Genomic DNA, 22,515 nt, shown 5'->3' with positions numbered 1-22,515 from the left:
CAAACACCTGGTAACCATGCCAGTGGTCCAATCATTCCCTTATGCAGCTCTCCTAGGTAAAGAAAGGTCAGATTCTCGGACCCTGATTAATTTCTCACTAGGAAACCTCTGTGGATCTCTGCATTTGTCCATTATCATCATGGCATGAAGCATGGCATCATGAATGCAGACACAGTACTGAAGCTTGTTCCAACTCTGGTGATTTCCTGTATTTCTAATCATATATACCAGTTATGCCAGCATCATTTGTTGAAGATGCTTTCTTTTTTCCGTTGTACACTTTTGGCTTCTTTGTCAAAAATTATATGTTCATAGGTGTGCGGATTAATGTCACGGTCTTCAATTCGATTCCCTTGATCCACATGTTGGTTTTTATGCCAGTACCAAGCTGTTTTTATTACTGTAGCTCTATAGTAGAGTTTGAAGTCAGGGATCGTGATGCCTCCAGAGGTTGTGTTATTGTACAGGATTCTTTTGGCTATCCTGGGTTTTTTGTTTTTCCATATGAAGTTGAGTATTATTCTTTCCAGGTCTGTGAAGAATTGTGTTGGTATTATAATGGAGATTGCACTGAATCTGTAGATTGCTTTTGGTAAAATTGCCATTTTTACTATGTTAGTCCTGCCTATCAATGAGCATGGGAGATCTTTCCATTTTCTGACATCTTCAATTTCTTTTTTCAGGGACTTAAAGTTCTTGTCATATAGGTCCTTCACTTGCTTGGTTAGTGTTACCCCAAGGTATTTTATGTCATTTGTGGCTATTGTAAAGGGTGATGTATCTCTGATTTCCTTCTCCGCCTTTTTGTCAATTGTATATAGGAGGGCTACCCAAGTATTCACCAAAGAGTAATAAAGAAGCAAAAAAAATATTTCAAATATCTAGGTTATATGGATTACAAACACAATCCTCCTCAAACACACGTCATAAAAGGAATTTCTCCTGAAAATTGTCACAGTGAAGCTTCTTCTAGCAGACACACCTTAAGCCTACACAATCTGAGTGTCTATTGCCTTTCTGTGTAGACCACAGTTCTAGTACAGTGTTACTAGTTTCCGTTTAAGTGCTGTGTGATTGTTCTATTTTTATTGCTCCATACTGTAGAATCTTGTCTTTGGTGAATTTTCAGAAGCTGTGAAATCCTTGTATTCATAAATGAATATATTAGAAATGGAAGCATTATGGCCTTTCAAGTGAATTTTATGGTGAACATAGGAGTAATCAATTGGATACAACTGTAAGTGGTTGTGAAATTATATTTGAGTGTCCTGTGGTGCAGTTAAATGAGCATTACTTCTTGTTTGCAGCCATTGATTTTCTCTTTTTCTTTTGCTATGTGTTGAGCTAAGGCCCAGCTTTTCATATTAACATCAATCCCTTTAATTGTCATGTTCCTTTGAGTACACAGAACATTAATATCAAAGATTTATTTTTGTAATGGATACAAAAAGGGGTCTTTTCCACCCATACAGTAGATGTAAAGAGAAGAGAGTTTATATTTCCTCCATTACCCAGCTTCAGTGTTCGGTTAATTCCGTATTGTTACAGGGACCTCAATACAATAATCCAAAAGGTACTTTGATATTTGAGATACAAGAAATAAGAAAGTGTGATAAAGGTCTGAGACAGAAATACTCCTTAAAATTCACAGGCCTGTGGCATCTTAGCACACCTGATAATATTTGGCAAGGACCTGTTGCCTGAATGTCAGCATTGCAGGATGGATGAAAAAGAAACAAAACTGTCCCCGTCACATGAACAGATCAGAATGAAGAAACAGGCATGGCCCTGGAAATGCAAACGTGTATGTTGTTGCTCAACAGGTGCAACACATCACTTTCGGGTGAACAAATGAAATATTTGAGAATTTGGAGAGAACATATACTCTTATTTTTTACAAAAAGCATTTTTCGGTACATCAGCCACTTGGGCTGCCTTTTTCAGATGACGGTATCATTGTTACAAGCATGGTTCCATGTTCGTGTGATAAAACGAGAAGAAAAGCAATTTTGGTTCACTGATATATTGTGTCTGATTTTGCCTCTTGTCAGGCTATCTGCCGTACTTTGATGAATCTGTCTGAAATTTTGAAATCAGCAAACACAATGAGATGAGGCAGCACAGACACTGCATTTTAGTATTTTATCACTGAACACTGACAGGCATATTACCATGTGATGTCACAGAAGCACGTGACTTTCATCACTCATTCTAGTGCACCAAAAATTAAACATATTTGCTTGTGAGACAAGAAAGAATGACAGTGTGTTTGAAATCCCCTACTCCATCAAAGTCCCTTGGAAGTACATTAAAAGCTGATATGTCACAATCAATAATCACCTAAGGATACTCATTACTTCAAAACTGCCGCGTCCTTTAAGCTGCCGCTACAAGTACACTGCTGTTTGTGGAAAATTGAATTATGTAGCTTGGGATGCATTCCATTTTACTCTTTGGGCAGAGGCATGGCTTGAGCTATGCTATTCTTTTCTTTCTCTGCAGTTACACATGTTCCCACTGCCTGTTCTCTAAGAATGTTCAAATGCACATCTATGTCATATGTACGATCTTACTATCAAAGCAAGGTGCCTGTTCTAAGGAAGGGCAGTTATAACATTTATTTCTGGTTAGTGTAACTTTTATTTTATAAATAAAATCTTGCTTGTATTACAGCATTGTGGGGGGGGAGCTAATTTCTGAATAATATCCAAGCCAAAACTTAACTGTTAGAGATCATATCTGCAGCAAGGAAAAGAAACTTTCTCGTAATGAGTGAGTGTAAACAACAGCAAGCTAGTGCACAGATCAACAGCAAGAGGAACACTAAGTCATCTGCCCATGCACAGGAGCTTAATGTTACGCTAACACTAAAGCAGAAATGAAAGAAAGTAAGCATTGGCATAATATTTTCAGGAAAGTGGGGGCATTCGAAAACAAAATGGATAAACGTAATGATGAGTAAAGTGAAAATCATATAGACCCATGTTTTTAATTTTGCAATTTTGTATTTTCAATATTTCTTTATCTCCACAATAAAATACCCTTAGAATTTCATTCTGCCACCCTTGTTTGCTTTATATTTGTTAAAGTTTTGTCTTCTTTCCTTTTATCCAATGAGCAATTTTATAGAAAATGTAACAAAAATAATTTATACTTGATATGCACTGTAGGGTTGAAATAAAAGAGATTTTGTAACACGAAGATCACACAATCAATGTAAACATATTGATTTGGAAGTAAAATAAAAATAAAATGAGCAAAGTTTTGAAAAATGAATACCATGAAACCAAAAGATCAAATGAGGGCACTGTGTCTCATTGATTCTCTACTACTTAGGATGGCATTTAAAATTAACTGGCAAGCATTCCTGGATTCCTGGGAAAGTTTGATAATTTTCTATGTACATGTGATAGTTATGTTTCTGCCCTCAGCAATTACATTTAGATTAGGGCCTAAGGAAGAATGTAAAAAAGGAAGACTGTAAAATCTCCTAAAACTAAAGTGATAATGTTTGGAGATTATCATAGCTCGTCATTTCTCAGTAAGTCCGATGTAATTCATAATCTACGTGAGACAGCCTTCAATGCAATTTCAGATAAATACTATATAAATTCAGATGAAGGCCGCTATAATTATACAATTCCCTAAAATACCCCGCTACTACATTCTACAGTCTACATTTTCCAAGTTCTGAGCCTTAAATTTCAGAAAATTGTTTCCTTACATTCATTAGTAAGTAGTTTTGACAAATGCTAATGGACTTTTGGAGTCACCATTTTAGTTTACCCTAAAGAGAAATCATTATTCCTGAATTATTTTCTTTTTGTTTCCTCATCTCATAACTTAGTCATCATGGCGCATTGCTGTTAAAGCTAAGTAATTCCTTTTAGAGAAATTTATATCATTAAATGCAAATAAGTTAGGGTTTTATTTCTACCTGTTTGGACATCACCATTGCCATTGCCACAAATAATAATATTTGGAAACCATAGTAACATTGTGTTAATATAATATTAGAAATATGTTGTGAGAATTTTTAAGTAATGTCTCAATGATACAGTCAATATATATGACATTTGTTGTAAAGTACACTCCCTGTGAACACAGGCTTTGTCCATGGGCTTTATAAATATACTAAAAACTAAAAAAAGAAAAGAAACTAACTAAAACAACCTTTGTGTTCTTTGACAGCATAATTTTTCTAAGATAGAAATTTTACAATGAATATCTTCATATAATTTGCATGAGTAGATTTTACAAACAAAAACAAAAATGGTAATCACATCATAAACAAGGCAAGATATATCCCATGAAGATTTTATGCATGCATTTAATTAATACTCATTTAAATCATCAGCCATTTAAGTTTTGTTAGCTAATAAAACTAACACCATGGAGACAGAGGAAAGAAAATCAGGAAATGCATATATTATTAAAATATTGATCTTTTCTTCTGTATTTATTTTTTTCTTATGCATTTGTACCCTTATTTCACCTACTTTGAAAACCAAGTGTACTTACAAGCCATTTGTCTATGATAAACTGTAAAGTTGGGGTAAAAGTGGATCCATGTTCTCTTTGCCTTTTTTCTGCTCTGTCTTACAATTCATTTCTAAGATGTATTATTTATTTAATAATATATTGTATTTGCAATTCTACTATTATTTTCTACTCTATAGGAAACATGGTACAGGCTACCTAATTTCTAAGACAGAAATGCACATAAGAAGGTTGTCCTTTATCCATAAATCTCAAAAGACTTGGAAAAATGATTTGAACTGATTTCTGGAATAAGCAAATTAGCTTATAATAATAAATTTAATGTTACTAAATAATCTAATAAATTCTATTTTTACTTTTATGGGGTAGGTGATATGCTAAACAATTCACATTATTCTTTCCAAGTATTTTTATATCAGCTCTGAATTACCAATGGCTGTTCTCTTTTTCACAGAAACTAAACCAGCCTCTTCACTTCAGTCAGTAATATCATGCCTTATCATTAACAAACCACAAATGCAAGGAAGCCAATCCATTGGTATGTCTCCAAAACTCATGTTCTTAATGGATGCATTGAATGATTCTCAATGTGATGTATTATCACAGGGCTGATTATTACTGATTTGTTACTGGAAAGTAAGTTTGGAGGAAATCTGTCTGAAAGAAGAAACATTAAAAGTGTTAGCACCATAAATGTTCCCAAAGGAAACGTTAGCAACCATCTCAAAATCCAATTTTTAAAATGTAAGATGGTATGCTTTTATGACTGCAAGCATTCCTCTTCCTAAATTCAGAGTTTGTATTTCTCCTACTTTGGCACACTATTTCCTGTTATTTTTCTCTCTATATAAAACATAAATATTTAAATAACTTATTGAAAATATCCAGCACTCAAAGTTCTTCCTCACATTTGTGTGGTTCCACAGTTATTTAAAAGATTATTGCTATCCCTATCTGTGAAAAATTATAAACCAGTCAATATTATGAATGTGATAATCACTCTGAAACTGAATTATGCACAAAGATGTTGAGTATGCAAAGAATATAGTTTTCCATCAACCTGACTACCCCAAATCTTCCAAACCACTCTCCATTTCTAAGATATATGTTGTGCAGAACAATGCTAAAGTTTTTTATTTCCTCCATCACGTTATTTTAAGTCAGTGCAGATGATATAATGAGATCATAACACTCTCATGCAACTATGTAGTATCCTTTGAATTGGCAAAAACAAGGATATCTATATTCTCCGAGTGTTGAAATACATACTTCTTCATTTCTAAGGAGCATATGCAAATCGAATAGTCACAGTCAACAAAACATAAAATATTATAAACATAAACCTTCCCTCATTAATAGATGATTCCAGGCTTTGCATGACAATTTTTTTTCTGAGTAGAAAAAAATTTAATGTGAAGTATTAGAACTCAAATCTATGTATAACAATATTACACAATTCATCAATATTTGTTTATTGTTAGTTCATGTAATATGTTTTACCAAAAAATCTAAAATTTTATTAACTAGTGACCATATTTGCATCAAGACTCAAGACTATGAAAGACTTAAAACCAGATGGAATGTTAATTTACTGCTTGATATTATATGCCATTTATAGTCATTTAACTTAATTGTACAACTGATAATAAATTTTTTCAACTCCATTGGTGATCAGTATCAAATACCTCTGGGTCACTGAGGTATATGTTAGCCAAAAATAACCACTGATAGTTCTACTAGTGGGCTAGTCTCACATTTTGTTTGATTAAAAATGCAGTTGGTACATATCTTTGTGAGTTTAATCATGCCTCAGAAGAATATGGCTTCACATAAATACAGGGATGACCTCTCCTATCAAGCTGCTAGTAGCAAATTTCCAAGAGCTGTCAACTACCTGCTACTTTTGTCTGTCAAGAGATTCTGTTCTTCACTCTCTACTTAAGATTTCCAGATTTTGGCCTGGCCAATGGGACAATGAAGAGGTATACCATCTCTATAACAGTAATCAATAATCTCTCAGTCATGTGATGCTATCTTCTTCTTCCATTCCCATTGAACTCTCAAAAATAAAAGACACCATATGTTATGTTTCTATGAGAAGGAGAAGGAGAAGAGAAGGAGGAGAAGAGAAAGAGAAGGAGAAGAAGGCCTCAACTTTCTCGAATTTAAATGAATAAATTTATACATCTATAGAAGTCAATGTTCATAGCGTCCACTTGCCATTTTTGAAATATTTTATTTTTGGTGTTTAAGAATTTCATAGCTATATAGAATGTATTTCCATGATATCTCCATGTGTTAAGCATCTCCAGCTTTGTCCCAGGACCTATTCTTAGTGTGCTGCCTCAGATGTTTTGTTTTGTTTTGTTTCATATTGACACCTGGTATATATTCTGATTCTTCCTCTCAATATTTACATTTCATACTTTGCCTCCAGAAAACCATTCTATGCTGAAGAAAAAAAATCCTAAAATCACTTTCCAACTGCATTTCTTAGTTGAAATTTGCGGCACTGAGAGATTATCTTGTCATCTCTATAAAGTATATAATTCTCAAGTGTAAGTGTATTCTATTTTTGCTCTAAACCAAGTGGTGATTTTAAATCATTTATTAACTTAATAATTTTTAATTATTATTTAAACATATTGCCTTATAATTTTACTATAAAGTTATAAGTGTCATTAAGTCTCAATCTGCATAACCTCCTCCATAAAATAATCTAAATTAACTGTGTTGGCAAGTCTTAAATAAACTGTTAGTATTTAGCATTTTCATCTTTCTTAAATTATATTTGTGTTAGTTTCTATATACATTTATCTTTTTATACAATAATTTCAATAATTCTTTGATAATTTGATACTTTCTATTTTGGTCATAGTCACTTCCCTCACTCAACTCTTCCCAAACTAATCTCTAATCCAGTATCCACCCAAATTTGTGTGCTCATGATTTGTAGACCTATTTGAGTACAAACAGTGCTGGTCATCTACCAGATTATGTTTTACCTCATACAAGCCACATCTATAAAGAAAGCTAATTTTCTTGTAGAAAACTTCCTGTTTCCTTGGCTCTTTTAATCCTTGTGCCTCTTCTTTTGAAATGATCAATGAGAACAGAAACTGTGATATAGATATTTCAGTTGTAGCTTTGTAATGAGCTCTTTCTATTGGAAAGAAAACTTTTATTGATAAAGGATAAGGTTTCCACTGATCTTTGAATAATATGGTAACATGGACAGGGAACACTCACAAGGTCTCAATTCTAAGCAAAGAACTGTAGGCAATCAAAAAATGTTGAGACAGGAGAGATAGTCTTCCCCAGGTAAAACACACCAATTAGTTATCCAATAGTAATCATAAACATTTTCTCAGTTGTGAAGCATTCACAAACACAAGTATACACAAGCATATATACATACATACAGGTACATGTAAATGAACATGTAGATACAGCCTGAAGAAATGGTTCAGCACAAAAATCAAATAAAATTATATGAATTATATGATAATTTTTATTAAAACTTAGTGTAATTAGACACAATGCAATGTTTGTACAAGTTGTCTCCTTAGCCAAATAGTTTTTCTTATGATGTAATAAAGATGGAAATAATATTTTAAATTCAAAGTGTCAATGTTAATGTATGACATCAACTTTGTAAATGAAATAGTTTTAATATTTTATAAAGGAATATAACCTTTATATAACTTAGACGGTTTGCAATGATCGAGAAATATGATTGTCATCATTTAATATTTTAGTCAAATTATAAACTTTTATAATCTTTTTAAAGACACTCTTGTGTTACATTTATCTGTTTTCTAGGATATTGCCATATTAAATTCACCCTACTGCTACTTTCTTTGACTTTTACATGCTGATTTTCATTCATTTGTTTATCTGGAATATTCACTATGTATAGATTAATTTCTAAACAGTCTTATTCAATAAGAAACACAGAGCCAAATACAGAGGTGCAAGCCATAGAGATCAGAGCAATAGCCAGCAAGTAACCTTAGCTTACCACCTAGCCGTAGCTTCCAAGAGAGCCTCTTCCTGTCTAACCTGCGCTTTATTGCCTTCCTGTTCTGCTTTCTCATTGGCTCTAAGCCCAGCCACATCACTTCCTCATCACTGCCTATCTATACAGACCTCCAGGTCTCTATGGTTGGTACTGGGATTAAAGGTGTGTCACCACGCTTGGCAGTGTCCTTGAACACACAGAGACTCTGCTTGCCATGTGATCAGATTAAGGGTGTATGCTACCACGCCTGATTTCTGTTTATGGCTATGACCTCTGACCTCCAGGCAAAGTTTATTTATTAAACTACAAATAAAATATCACATTTCAGCACAAACAAAGTATCACCACAACTATGTTAGCCTCATTTTGAAATAGAACTATAAGTAATGAAGCAATTTGAGATGCAAATAATTTTTTTTAATTACTCTACTTTTTGGATTTTTTTCCTTGTATACACACCAGACTGTTTTGTATCTGAGAATATTCTGTTTTCAGAAATGAGAAAAAATAAAATCTTTTATATTTATCAGAAATTAATTGTTGATTGTCTAAGCACATTGATGATACTCTTTCAATTCTTTATGCATAAGTGGAGAATTGTATGAGTGGAAAAATGGAACAATTTGATTTAATTTATTGCTGCTATAATGTTGGATGGCTTTATGAAGGAATATGGAATAATTTTTTTTAACTTCTGCACAAAATAATTATGGACCATAGGAAGTAACTATCATATTATCATCTATATCATGTCTATGAAGTTGCCCATATATTTTATACATTAGGTGAAAACATCCATTCAGCACTAATATGTGGAATGTATCTATTTGCCTGAGACAATTAAGTCTTTCTCTTTATTCACCTTAAATGCTTCTAGTCTGTCTCTCTTCTGTAGCAGGAATCTTAAAGAATCTTATTAATAAAAATCAAACCTGAGGCCAGTTGGGGCGAACACTAGAAGATCAGAGAGACAGAACAAGCCACAGCTAACCTCACCTGGCCAACTTCTCAGCTGATCTTGTTTCCTCAGACTGGAAGCTTCTATGTCCTCATATCTGAATGGCTCTCAGCTGAACTGTGCTGCTCAAAAGCCTGAAAGCTTAACCAGCCAAATGCTTCTAGTTTTGGATCCTCACCTTTCTGCTTTCTCCCACCACTCCCCCTGGGATTAAAGGCTCGCTTTCTGCGATTAAAGGCATGAGTCACCATGCTTGGCTGTATCCTTGAATAAATGGATTTCTGCCTCTGGAATGCTAGGATTAAAGGCGTGCGCTACCACTGCCTATCCTAAGTATCTAGTGGCTTTTCTGTTCTCTGACCCCAGATAAGTTTATTAGGGTACACAATATTTTGGGGAACACAATGCCACCACACTCCTCTTTCAATATTGAATATAGAACTTAATGTTTTTTTGAAAGAGCTTCAAAAAAATTCATTATTATAGAAGATATTCTTAGTGTCTTTGTCCAGTTTACTTATTGGAGATTCCATAAAAGTACTGATGTTGTATGATAGTGAGGATAAAACAGTGCAAGGTACAGTGTTCTTCAAAATTCTGTGTGTCCAGCAAAATGCATTGCTGTATGAGGCTCCTTAAGTTCCTTCATAAGAGAATAAAGCATGAGGGTCTGGGATTTGATACTAAATTTATGTCTTTAGCTAACCATGGTTCCATTTTTGAGATTATTTTTGTATTTTTTGCATTAATGTTAGTAATCACAACTCTAATATGAAAAATTCAGCAAATAGTGAACCAAGATGTTTATCTTAAATTTGTTGTTATCTGTCAAGTTCAACTCTAGGCTTGTGCATAGGGAGAAACAATATATCTTGCATTGAAAATAGATATTAGGTAATACTTAGAAATTTTTAAGAAAAATGTGTTTTGCAAGATATATTAGCTCATGATACATCAATATCAACCCTTGTCATTTTGACTATTTTCCATGATTTAGACTTATAAACACATGTATTTTGGGAGTCAATAGCTTATGATGAAAATGAGTTTTTCCTGTTTATAGATAAAGGGCAATATGGAATATAATCCCTCTCATAGATAATTATCCATGAAGTATATTTGGCCTTTCACAGATTCTGGAGTAAATTTTTTAGAAAGTAAAGTTTAAACTGCTTCATGAATATTTGAGGGAATGGTCAATCATTCAGAAATGGGCAGGATTAGAAGAGATCTAACAAACACATATTTAGATGAATTTACTGAAGAATGTATAGATTGTGATGACCCCTCTGTTCCATTTGTACACTTACCAAATATAAGCCTCTTCTTGTTTTCAAGATGGTTTCAAGAATACAATGGACAAGGTAACATATATAGTAAAATCATGCAGCCTACTTTTTATTACCTTGTTTTTATACAGTATACCCACATAATAATTACCATTGGTGACAATGGTGTGTAAAACTTTTCATGAGGTGAACTTTATTTTGCTAAAGCAAATATCTAACATGTGGATAGTAGATGAATGCCCTTATGTTCCATGTGAAACCATTTCCTGGTTTTGGAATTAATTTTACTCAAATACGAGTAAGGTAGGATTATACTGGATATATGCATTACCTTACTAGGTATAACATATCTCAGTTTACTATCCATAAGTTTACCAACTGCCCCTTCTTACATCATTGTTTTCTGTAAATTAAGTCTTTAATCAAGGGACACATTTCAAAGCATAACTATTACAGTAATGCCTTCGTGCTTATAGCATTCATAGGACTTACCACATGCCTCATTAATCATAGGCAAACTGCTTATTGAATAAATACATAAATTCAAAGATGCAAGCCAAAATATGTTATTTAGATGATGACACACTGGAAGTATAGTTTTCTGTTTATATGCAGTGGAATACAATGAATAATTTAAATTAGCACCTGAAGTGTGGTGTGGTATTATTGGTCTTTGAATGGAGTAGTAAATGTATTGGTATTTTCTCTTCTGATTGTCCAAGTCTTATTGTATTGTTTTTGCCTTTATTTCTGTATGTTTTAGCTGTGGTAGGTTCCTAAAATCCTAGCTCGTTTCAGAGAGCATATGATGCTGTTCCATGAAATTGGAACTTGAATCTACTACTCAGGTACTAGTTCTATTGTATTGTTCTAGCTTTAAAGCTCTCAAGCAAGCAGACAAATGTTTTATTGTGGGCAGTGTGAAAGACAAATATGACAAGAGAGAAATAATTACTTTATTTCAAGAAATTTAGGAGACTCATGTCTGGAAACCACCTGGGGTGTCTCTAATATTAACTTTAATCACAAATGATAAAGATTAATACAAATTCATGGTACACTAGTTAAAGAATAACACTAGGGGTCCAACATCTTCCAAAATGCAGCTTATGTCCTTCTACTGGAAAATACTTAGACCTGCCTGCTAAATGCTTCTCTAAGAAGAAGCACACAAGAAATTGGTAGGAACATATTAGCTATTTATTCACAGCCAAATCCAGGAATGAGAAAAAAACATACCAATCATGAATATTTGTCATTGGCTTTGTTAATTGTATTTGTCTGTATTTCTGTGTCTATCTATTTGCAAGTACATTGTTCCCCTTTTTCCCCATAGTCGTTTTAACAGAGTTTGTTGGTGGTTGTTAAATAATTAAGTCTATAGGAACAAAATATTCAAATGGGACTCAACATGAGTTGAGTGAAATAAAAACTTACATCGAGAAGTATATTGTAGGTCCATTTTTCCCATATTTGGGTATGCTTCGTGAATGTGGAGATGATATATAATTTTGAATAGAGTTCAAGAATAATTTTGATTGTACAAAGGAAAATTGTCTCTTGTTAAGAAAATCACCAGTTATTTTATTGTTAAAATACATGTGAATACATGATGAGGAAATTGCATGCCAGCTCTTCTTTTCCAATGTGCTTTGTAATATTTTGTTTATGGTGGTGTTGGAACTCAGTAAACAGCATTCTTTTATTAAAAGCTAGATAATTTCAGACACTCCAGTACTGAGTTTTAGAGAAGGAAAATGTAGGCATCTATAATGTTCTCCTGTAGCTGGAGAATTTCTCTCCAGCTCCTGCCACCAAGTCCCGCCAGTCCCAGAGCCCACTTATAAAATAAACACACAAACTTTTACATTATTTAAACTGCTTGGCCATTAGCTCAGGCCTGTCACTGTCTAGCTCTTACTCTTATATTTAGCCCATTTCTATTAATCTTTACTTTGCCACATGGCTCATGGCTTACTGGTACCTTACATCTTCCTTCTCCTGGCGGCGGCTCCAGGCAATATCCACAGCACTTCCCCTTTTCTTTTTTTTTTAAAAGGAAGGTTTTAACTTTAACATAGTAAAATTACATATAACAAAATAATTATCAAGCAAGAATTACAGTTACAATATTAAAGAAGAGATCCTATCTATCTTCTATTTGTGAGTTTAAGGTTTTATATCTAACTTATCTTTTATTATAACTAAGGAAAATTGTAAGTATCTAGACTTCAACCACATCAAAGACCTCAGAAGGATATAACACTGCCTGAGAAATGGGAGAAGGATGCAAGCAACTTTTGGGAGTCTTGCAGGGTAGACAGAGACAGCTGAGCCTGGACAGTCTTGCAAAGTTTTCTTGTAAAGTTGGGGCATCTGTCTTCAGCCCACAGGCCTAGAGTCTCTTATTCACTTTTTTCTGTGTCTTGTAGAATGTCTGGCAGTTTTCTCTGCAAAGCAGGAACCTGAAGGACCATTTTGTCAAGCAAAGTTCAGTGGTCACCTTTCTATGGGTCCTGCATGTCCAGTTGATCAAGCAGTCCAGGCAAGAACAGTTTCTTGCCCAAATGGCTATTTTTGTCAAGGTGAAGATAAACTCCATATGGAGTGTCTTCGATGCCCATCCTCCTCTCTGAATTAAATCGGTGCTGTCAGGAGCAGACATGTCTCACTGTCCAAAAAGTCTAAACTTTTAAAACATTTTAAATGCCATATTCTGTAGGTCTTTGAAGTGTTTGAAGACTACCTATCTATCTGAAATATATCTATGTATACCTAGAAGACTTAACTAACATGGCTACAAATATTATTATCATAGATGACTAATTATTAATCTATTTTTTAATTATCCATTATAATTTTAAATGAGTTACATAAACATAATACCTCAAACAAGAATAGAAATATATATACAGTATAACAAAATTAAGTTTAAATTTGTATCAATAAACTAAAATCTATAGCAATGTAAAACATTTTAAACAAGTTGTTACTCTTTAAAAGTAGGTTCATTAATCTACCCTTTCATCCTATCATATCTAAACTATCCCCCTTTTTGTTTTAGAAAGAGATTGTATTTATAATCAACCTGATTTAAATAAAAATATTGTTTTTTCTCTGTCCCACACCAGAGGGCTCTTCTGATTTGGGACACAAGAATCTCTTAACCATTTTTTTTTTTTTGAGCAATATGTCTGGGTTTAGAGGGGGAGTGAGCCAATTCCATCTCTAAAGCCAGCTTGGTATATTTGGGAATTTGGGCGTAGCTTCTCTTACTACTTCCTGCTGGAGGGGGGCGCTGTACCTTCTGGAGACAGAAAGAAAATTTTAGGATCATGGAGTAGTCTGTGAGGCTGTATATCTGAGCCAGTTGACTTGAAACCATTCTGGATGTTGAATCATCTGGGCCATGGTGTCATTGGAGACCTTTCAGGGGGTCTTGGCTGGTCAAACCTGATGTATCTTAATCTGGAACAAATCCATAGTCTCTGGCTTTCTGTGGAAACAAGAGCAGAGACTCTTTTCCAAAGCAACATATCCTTATATCCAAATTTTGAAGTCAAGGTACCTTTAAAATATACATTTTGGCATAACTCAACAGCTTTACAATCAAATGTTTTTCTGCAGTTACGAATATCAAAGAGAACATAATCCAGATTCTCTGTGTGGTAGTCATCTTTACGTGGCTTATTTTTTTATATTAGCTTGAGCCTATTTCTTTTAAACTGCAGCCTTCTAAGCCTGAAATGGCACAGTGGCTGCTGGCTCTGCCCACTTCAGCTTCCCAACATGGCGGTGGTCCGCTTTCTGCCAGCTCTGGGAGCCTTAACTCTCAGAAATAGTGGGTCTACACTTTTACCAAAGTAGCGTGTAGCCCAGAAACCTTTTTTTTTGTTTTGTACTAGCAAAGGCTAAATCCACCACACAGTTTAATGTGCTACTTGCAGAGGCCTCATTCCCACCATACTGCAGGTCGAGAGTGCACGCTAGGAACCCGCCAGTAGCTCAAACCGGCAGCTGCCGCTCATTTGAGAGAGACAATTAGGAAGCTGTTTTTAGGTCCGTTTTAGAATCTTTTTTCTAAGTTTTTAGGTGGAAACTCTTGCCCCACGTTGGGCGCCATTTGTAGCTGGAGAATTTCTCTCCAGCTCCTGCCACCAAGTCCCGCCAGTCCCAGAGCCCACTTATAAAATAAACACACAAACTCTTACATTATTTAAACTGCTTGGCCATTAGCTCAGGCCTGTCACTGTCTAGCTCTTACTCTTATATTTAGCCCATTTCTATTAATCTTTACTTTGCCACATGGCTCATGGCTTACTGGTACCTTACATCTTCCTTCTCCTGGCGGCGGCTCCAGGCAGTCTCTCTCTTCCCTTCCTGTTCCCTCAACTCTCTTCTCTGTTAGTCCCACCTATACTTCCTGTCTGGCTATTGGCCAATCAGAGTTTATTTACATATAGCGATATCCACAGCATTCTCCTCTGTCAGTGACAGTTAATATAAGGGAAATATTTTGTTGTTTGTTTGTTTGTTGTTGTTTTGTTTTGTTTCTGTCTCTGGCTTACTCACATCATCAGAAACAGTGTGATTATGTGTCTTCCATTCCAGGTATTGTTGGATATATCTCTCTTCTCAGAAATGTGAGTCTCAGCTCCATGGGGCTGCTTCTTAATTTGAAATCCCATATACATTCATTTATTTTCTTAGACAAATGAGTTGTGGCCGTGCTGTGCAAGTTTTAACTCTGTAATACCTCATAGACATCCTAGATAACCAGTATCTGGTTAGTGACCTTGTGAAGTTCCTTCTGCTAAAATAATTGGTGTGGTTTCGATTAGTGACTAGTTTCTAGCTGATCTATACAACATCTTAAGAAATGAAAGTATAATTCATGAAGCAATACACAGAAATACAAAAAGAGACAATATAATACAAATAAAGAACTAGATAGTGTATTATGCAGAAGCAAATTAAAAAAAAACCCTGTGGTTAGTTTAGAAAGTCAAAAATACATGTATTTACTCATTATTTATTTTTATGCTTATGTCATTTCATTAAAAATGTAATTGATACATTTCACATATATCTGCATTAAGGTTTTGATAATTTTTTTGGAAAAAAAAGAGGGCAAAGAAGAAGAAGATAAAGAAGTCAAATATATTAGTAAGAGTTCTCTAGAGTAACAGAATTTATAGAATGCATCTGTTTATAGAGAAAATGGATTAATGATTTATTAGAGTGACTTACAGGCTGTGGTCCAGCTAATCCAACAATGAATGACTATGAATGGAAGGATCAAGAATCCAGTAGTTGTTCAGTCCACAGCTGGTCTTCAGTATATACTAGAATCATGAAGAAGTAGGCTCCAATACCAGGAAAGAATGGACTTGCAAGTAAGGTGAGAGGATGCAGACAAAGATAGAAGCTTCCTTCTTTTTTGCTCTTATATGAGGTTCCAGAAGGTGTGGCCCAGATTAGAGGTGAGTCTTCACATCTCAAAAGATCTGGATTAAAGGTATATCTTTCCTCTAAAAGATATGGACTAGAAGTGAATTCTCTTACCTCAAATGAAGCAAAAATCCCTGACAGGTGTGCCTCTCCAATTTGGGGGTTTTAGTTAATTCCAGATGTAGTCAAGTTGACAACTAAGAACAGCCATCTTACCATTCTACTGATTTATAAAGCTTTTTATTTTAAGCAGCTGAAATTTATTAAATAAATAGAGAATTTCAATAACAAACACTTACATGATAAAAAGCTCTGACTTAGTGCTCACTATAGGCCTTTTATGTATATTGTATGCTAGTGTCTGGATATTGAACATTTCTTTGACAATCTTGGCTTGGCTTATCTATTTTCTTTTCTTCCTAGTAAATAACGAGTGGCTTTTAAATGAAATCTCTGTTAATTTCACAACAATGATTTAATTGCCAAATGTTTTTAATTATAGTTTACAACAGTTAAAAAAAATTCTTAGACAGAGGCCCAAATTTGGAAACCTTTTGTTACACAGTCATGAATTATTACATTATGATTTTTGTTGACTTTAGAGTTGAGAAATTTTTAATCTCAAGGGGATACTGATGTTTACAATAGTAAAGCAGACACTGAGAATTCTTAGAACTGATATAATCCAACCCACTCCCTGCTCTATTCATTGTCTTCTATTTTCATAGGCTAAGAAATGGAGGTTTGTAGGAATCCAGGGTTTCACAATAATGTGTGAGACTAAGGAATTTTGACATGCTTTTCATTTGAGCATCTTCTAAAACTGAAGAATATGGTATCTAGCATCAAATACTACAATGGCATTGTTCTGATACTGACTTTAGCAAAAGAGAATACTTGCCTTTGTACAAAAAAAAGCACCTAACTCTGCTTTTAGAACTTTGGAAGGTTCTTTTCTGAAATTTAATCTAACCACATGGGTAAGAGGAGAAAATATATACTGGAAACGACATATTTTGGATGAGGTTTTAGCACAGGATAGGGTAATAATGGGGATTGAACTGAAAGTCTCTTATATGCATATAAAGCAAATGCTCTATCTCTTGGATTGATCCACAGATCTCTTTTACTTTATATTTGAAGACATATTCTAAAATGCCCTGCTGTCCCTGAACTTACTATGTACTCATACCAACCTTTATATTGTTACCATTCTGCCTTATCCTCATAAATACCTAGTAGTAGAAACCTGCAACACGAAGCCCAGAATAATTGAGATGATTTTGAAATTGCATATGATGAGAAGAATGAGTTGACAGAAAACAAGATTGGAAATTCAGACCAGACAGTTATTAGAAACAAATATGTCTACTTTATCAATTCATTTTTTAAATATTTTGCATTTGTTCATGAAAACATTTCAAATAACAATTTATCAGTGTTATTCTTACTTTAGAGTAGGCTCAGTGTTAGATTGGAAATATTTCAGTTAGTGCTTGGAAAAAATGATATTTCCTACTCTCACCAGTAATGTGTCTATCTATTTGTGACTACTACTATGACACATTCTCAGAAGATTGTATCCCATGCAGTGCTAGTAGCTCTCAGGAAGCTTAGAAATTGAGGAAAAGTGATGTGAGAAGATAAAATATTGAACCTTGATAAGTGATAACATGTCTGTCTTTTACTTATATTTTATCACAGCATGTAGATCTCATACCAAAGGGAGATTTAATCTAGAGATGACTATTTAATTAATTTTCTCTTTATCTCTTTACTCTTATTTAAGACCGAAACATTAATTCATTAATAACTTTCCATAAACTAACACCAAAACTTTCAAATAAGTAAAAATATATCTTTATAAAATAATCTAAAATATTCTATATCATGGGAGAATATGAAGGTTTAACAGTGAGTAACTGATCTATGAATCTTGTAAGGTTTTAACTCAGTTTTACATGAAAAAGCTCTTGACTTTTTAATATTCTAATATGATATGCTTAGAATTATGTATTTCTTGATTCAAAGTAAAATATTACTTTTGGAAACCTAAAATCAAATATCAAGTACACTTTAATGATAACTAAGTCAGTCCAGAAGTATTTATGCTCATTTAAACTTTACTGTTACTGTATTACATGCTTATCTAGATTAAATAACTTCACCTCTCATTACATTTGCTTATCTATAAAAGGTGATATTACTAGCTGTGTAGTTATGATACACTAAGTATATTGAAAAATTATCATGGTAGAGCTAATTAGTTTTCATTTTACTTGTCATGAGTCAGAAGAGTATTATTAGCATGCAGACTCTATTAGTAATGAAAAATAGAATCTCAAAGAGGTAAGAAAACATCCCTACTTATCTGGCAGAATAAGATGATGAAAAAAGTGACGATGGCGCATGTTTTCTGAGTCAGGGAAAAAGATTTAATTTGCTACCACAATGATTCCTAATCCTGTTATTGTCATTAAAGTTGTTCTACCAGACCTGATTAAGTTTTCAAAACCTGATATATCATAATGTGTATTTTATTATAATGTATGAGTGTGTGTGTGAGTGTGTGTGTGTGTATGTGTGTGTGTGTGTGTGTGTGTTAAATTTTAGAACAGATACTAACTATATAGTGGGGCCTTTATCGAGGGTAAGGAAATAGATCGAATTCGTCGTTCCTGGAACTTATAGTTAATGTGATAAATACATATAGAAGGAAATAATTAAGCATAAAAATAAATATGTAAATGTACCAGATGGTATGACACTTAGATGCTGTGAAGGAAACAGGGAAAGTATCTCTAAATGTATTGAGTAGGAGAGTATTTAGATAGGATAGTCAAAAAGGCCTATGCTGAAAAAAAATGCAGTTAAGTATATAGCAGAAATTAATGTTGGAATGTTTACAGAACTAGAAATATAGAGAATGGAGCATAGAAAACCTGAATGGAATTTAACTTGACCAAATTTTGTCAGGGAGTAGAAGACAAAAAAAAAATGAGCTATATGAAGTGAGCAGACTTAACTATATACAGACTTGTATTTATAAGATTTTATTTGCTATACACCAGAAATTATTTGAAGAATAACACAGGAAGGTATAATACTCATTTTATTCTTAAATTGCTTCTTTAATGTAGTAAAATCTATCTTGGCAGAATCAATACTGCAATCTTGAAACAGAAGTTAAGACAGTGTTTCAATAACCAGAAAACACTGAGAGGTGATATGTGGTAACAAGAGAGAAAATTTATACAGATTCATATACTATATTCATTAGGCTTTTGAGCAGCACTTCGGCTGAGATTCATTTGGATGAGGACTCAGAGGCTTCCAGTCTGAGGAAATAGGATCAGCTGAGAAACTGTCTAGGTGAGGAAACTGTGGCTTGTCTGCTTCTTTTATCTTTCAGCATTCATCCCAATACCTAGCTTTGGGGCTCCTGGGTTTGTTTTTATCAATAAGAACTTTTAAGGTTCATGCTACATCTGATGCCCAACGTTCGTGGTATGAATTTGAGAAAAAAGCTACTTACCTGTGGCCTAGTGGGCCCCAGCTCAAACCCGAGTTACCTGTTGCTGGTTGTGGTGGCACACTGGTTGGATTTACTAAGGGAGGCAGAGCAGGAGGATCCCCAGTTTGAGGCCAGCCTGGGAGGCTTGCTAAGAAGAAGCTGTGGCCAGGGCTGAGCCACAAGCAGTGGTGGTGGAACCATGGAGGCAGTGGCTGCTGTTTCCAGTTGCTGGCTGCTTCTCTTTGTGTTGGTGATACCTGGGACAAAGGGTTTACTGCTGCTTGTTCAGAGAAGAATTTCCAGGATCATTGTGTTACAAGAAAGTATTGGCAAAGTTCAGTTTGGAAAAGTTTGATAAGACAAATGGTGGGGCAAAATTGCTGTGAAGATTTTTTCATCTAGGGAAGAATGTTCATGGTTCCAAGAGACAGATATTTATCAGACTGTGAAAAAATCCACACAGAACCATGACCACACCTAACAGCAACTTTCAAATCTTCAAAAGATGACGGGACCCCAAAAAGATGATACCACATGGACTATGGTAAAGCTATTAAGCTGATTAACTCCATGGAAAGATCTGCTTTGGACTTGGACTACAAACTCTTCAGGACAGTTTCAAGATGGCTAGCTGAGATGATCCAGATTCATAGACTACTCGAACATGGACTTGAGACAAGCCCTGCACTTTCCCATTATGCAGACTGGACAAATGATACAGTTAACTCTCTATTTCTTTCTTTCTTTCTTTCTTTCTTTCTTTCTTTCTTTCTTTCTTTCTTTCTTTCTTTCTTTCTTTCTTTTATTTTGCAATACAGTTCAGTTCTATATATCAGCCATGGATTCCCTTGTTCTCCCCCCTCCCACTCCCCTCCCCTTCCCCCCAGCCCACACCCCCTATTCTCACTTCCTCCAGGGCAAAGCCTCCCTTGAGGACTGAGATCAACCTGGTAGACTCAGTCCAGGCAGGTCCAGTCCCCTCCTTCCAGGCCGAGCCAAGCGACCCTGCATAGGCCCCAGGTTTCAAACAGCCAACTCATGTTTTTTGTTTTTTGTTTTTTTACAGGTAACTCTCTTATGACTTGACAATTAACCCAAAAATTTTCTTTTCAGGATTCCCTAAAGATGCCTTCACCCCCAGAAAGCAGGAAGTAATTTTAAGAAAATGACTCCCACATTCCCAAGAGTTGGGATTGGAGGTTTTTGGTTGTTTAATAATTTATGGATATTGTCATTGTTTATGATGGTTGGTTACAAGTTGTTAATTGTTAATGGTCAGGACAAAAGCTGAACAAGGAGATTAGAGTCAGAGTTTATGTTTACAAAAGAAAAAAGAGAATATAGATATGAGGTAGATCATTGAATCTACTCTGAGGAAAAAGATAAAGAAATAATAGGATAAATTGGTGGATCATTGAATCTACTCTAAAAAGGAAAAGGGGAAGATATAAAAATGACAAAAGGTATATTTTTGAATCTACTATGAAAAGAAAAAAGAGAATATGGATGTGATAAGATAAAAAGGTCAATTACTGAATCTACTTTTAAAAAGGAACTATTTGTTTTAAATAGGATAAGTAATGAAATTTTTTTTGTCTGAGTTTATCAAATGTTACTGGACTGGGCATTGTTAATATATATAATGGAGTCTTTTGTCTGAATCTGTCAAATGTTAATGGACTAGATATTGTTAATGTAATTCTTGACTCTCTCTCTCTCTCTCTCTCTCTCTCTATATATATATATATATATATATATATAATATATATAATATACTTATTGGATATAGTTTTTTGTATTAGTTATAAGCTTTTTAAATTTTAGACAAAAAGAGGGGGAAAGTGGTGATATTGTGTTCCCCTAAACATTGTGCACCCTAATAAATTTATCTGGGATCAGAGAACAGAACAGTCACTAGACAGACATAGAGGCCAGAAAATGGTAGCACTCACATCTTTAATCCTATCACTTGGAGGGAGAAATCCATCTGGATCTCTGAGTTCAAAGCCACACTGGAAACAGTCACACATGGTGACTCACACATTTAATCCCAGGAAGTGATGGCAGAAAGCAGAAAGGTAAAGAAGGCATGAAGCCAGGAACTAGAGCTGGTTAAGCTTTTAGGCTTTTGAGCAGCACTTCGGCTGAGATTCATTTGGATAAGGACTCAGAGGCTTCCGTCTGAGGAAAAAGGATTAGCTGAGAAACTGGCAAGGTGAGGAAGCTGTGGCTTATTCTGCTTCTCTGATCTTTCAGCATTCACCCCAATACCTGGCTTTGGGGCTCCTGGGTTTGTTTTTATCAATAAGAACTTTTAAGATTCATGCTACACCCCCCTTTTCTCCTCCCATGCCCCCAGCCTCACCCACCAACCCACCCCTCCAACCCCCCACACAAGAAGGCAAGGCCTCCCATGGGGAGGCACATCCAGTACAGGCAAGTCCAAGCCCTTTCCCCTGCCTCAAGGCTGCCACAGGTGTCCCATCATAGGTAGTGGGCTCCAAAAAGCCCCCTCATGCACCAGGCATTGATTCTGATTCTACCACCAGGGGGGCCCCCCAAGCAAATTAAGCTACACAATTGTCTTGCCATGCAGAGGGCCTAGTCCAGTCTCATGGAGGTTCCACAGCCATTGATCCAACTTTCATGAGTTCCCACTAGTTTGGATTGGTCTTCCCTGAATGTTTCCCCATCATGACCTGATGCACTTGCTCATAGAATCCCTCTTCTCTCTTTCCTACTGGTCTCCTGGAGCTCTCCACTATTTCTTATAGTCCAAGCT

The sequence above is a fragment of the Peromyscus eremicus genome, chromosome 9 (assembly GCF_949786415.1).
Source record: "Peromyscus eremicus chromosome 9, PerEre_H2_v1, whole genome shotgun sequence".
Lineage (NCBI taxonomy): Eukaryota > Metazoa > Chordata > Mammalia > Rodentia > Cricetidae > Peromyscus > Peromyscus eremicus.
Note: the sequence above shows the minus strand (reverse complement) of the source record.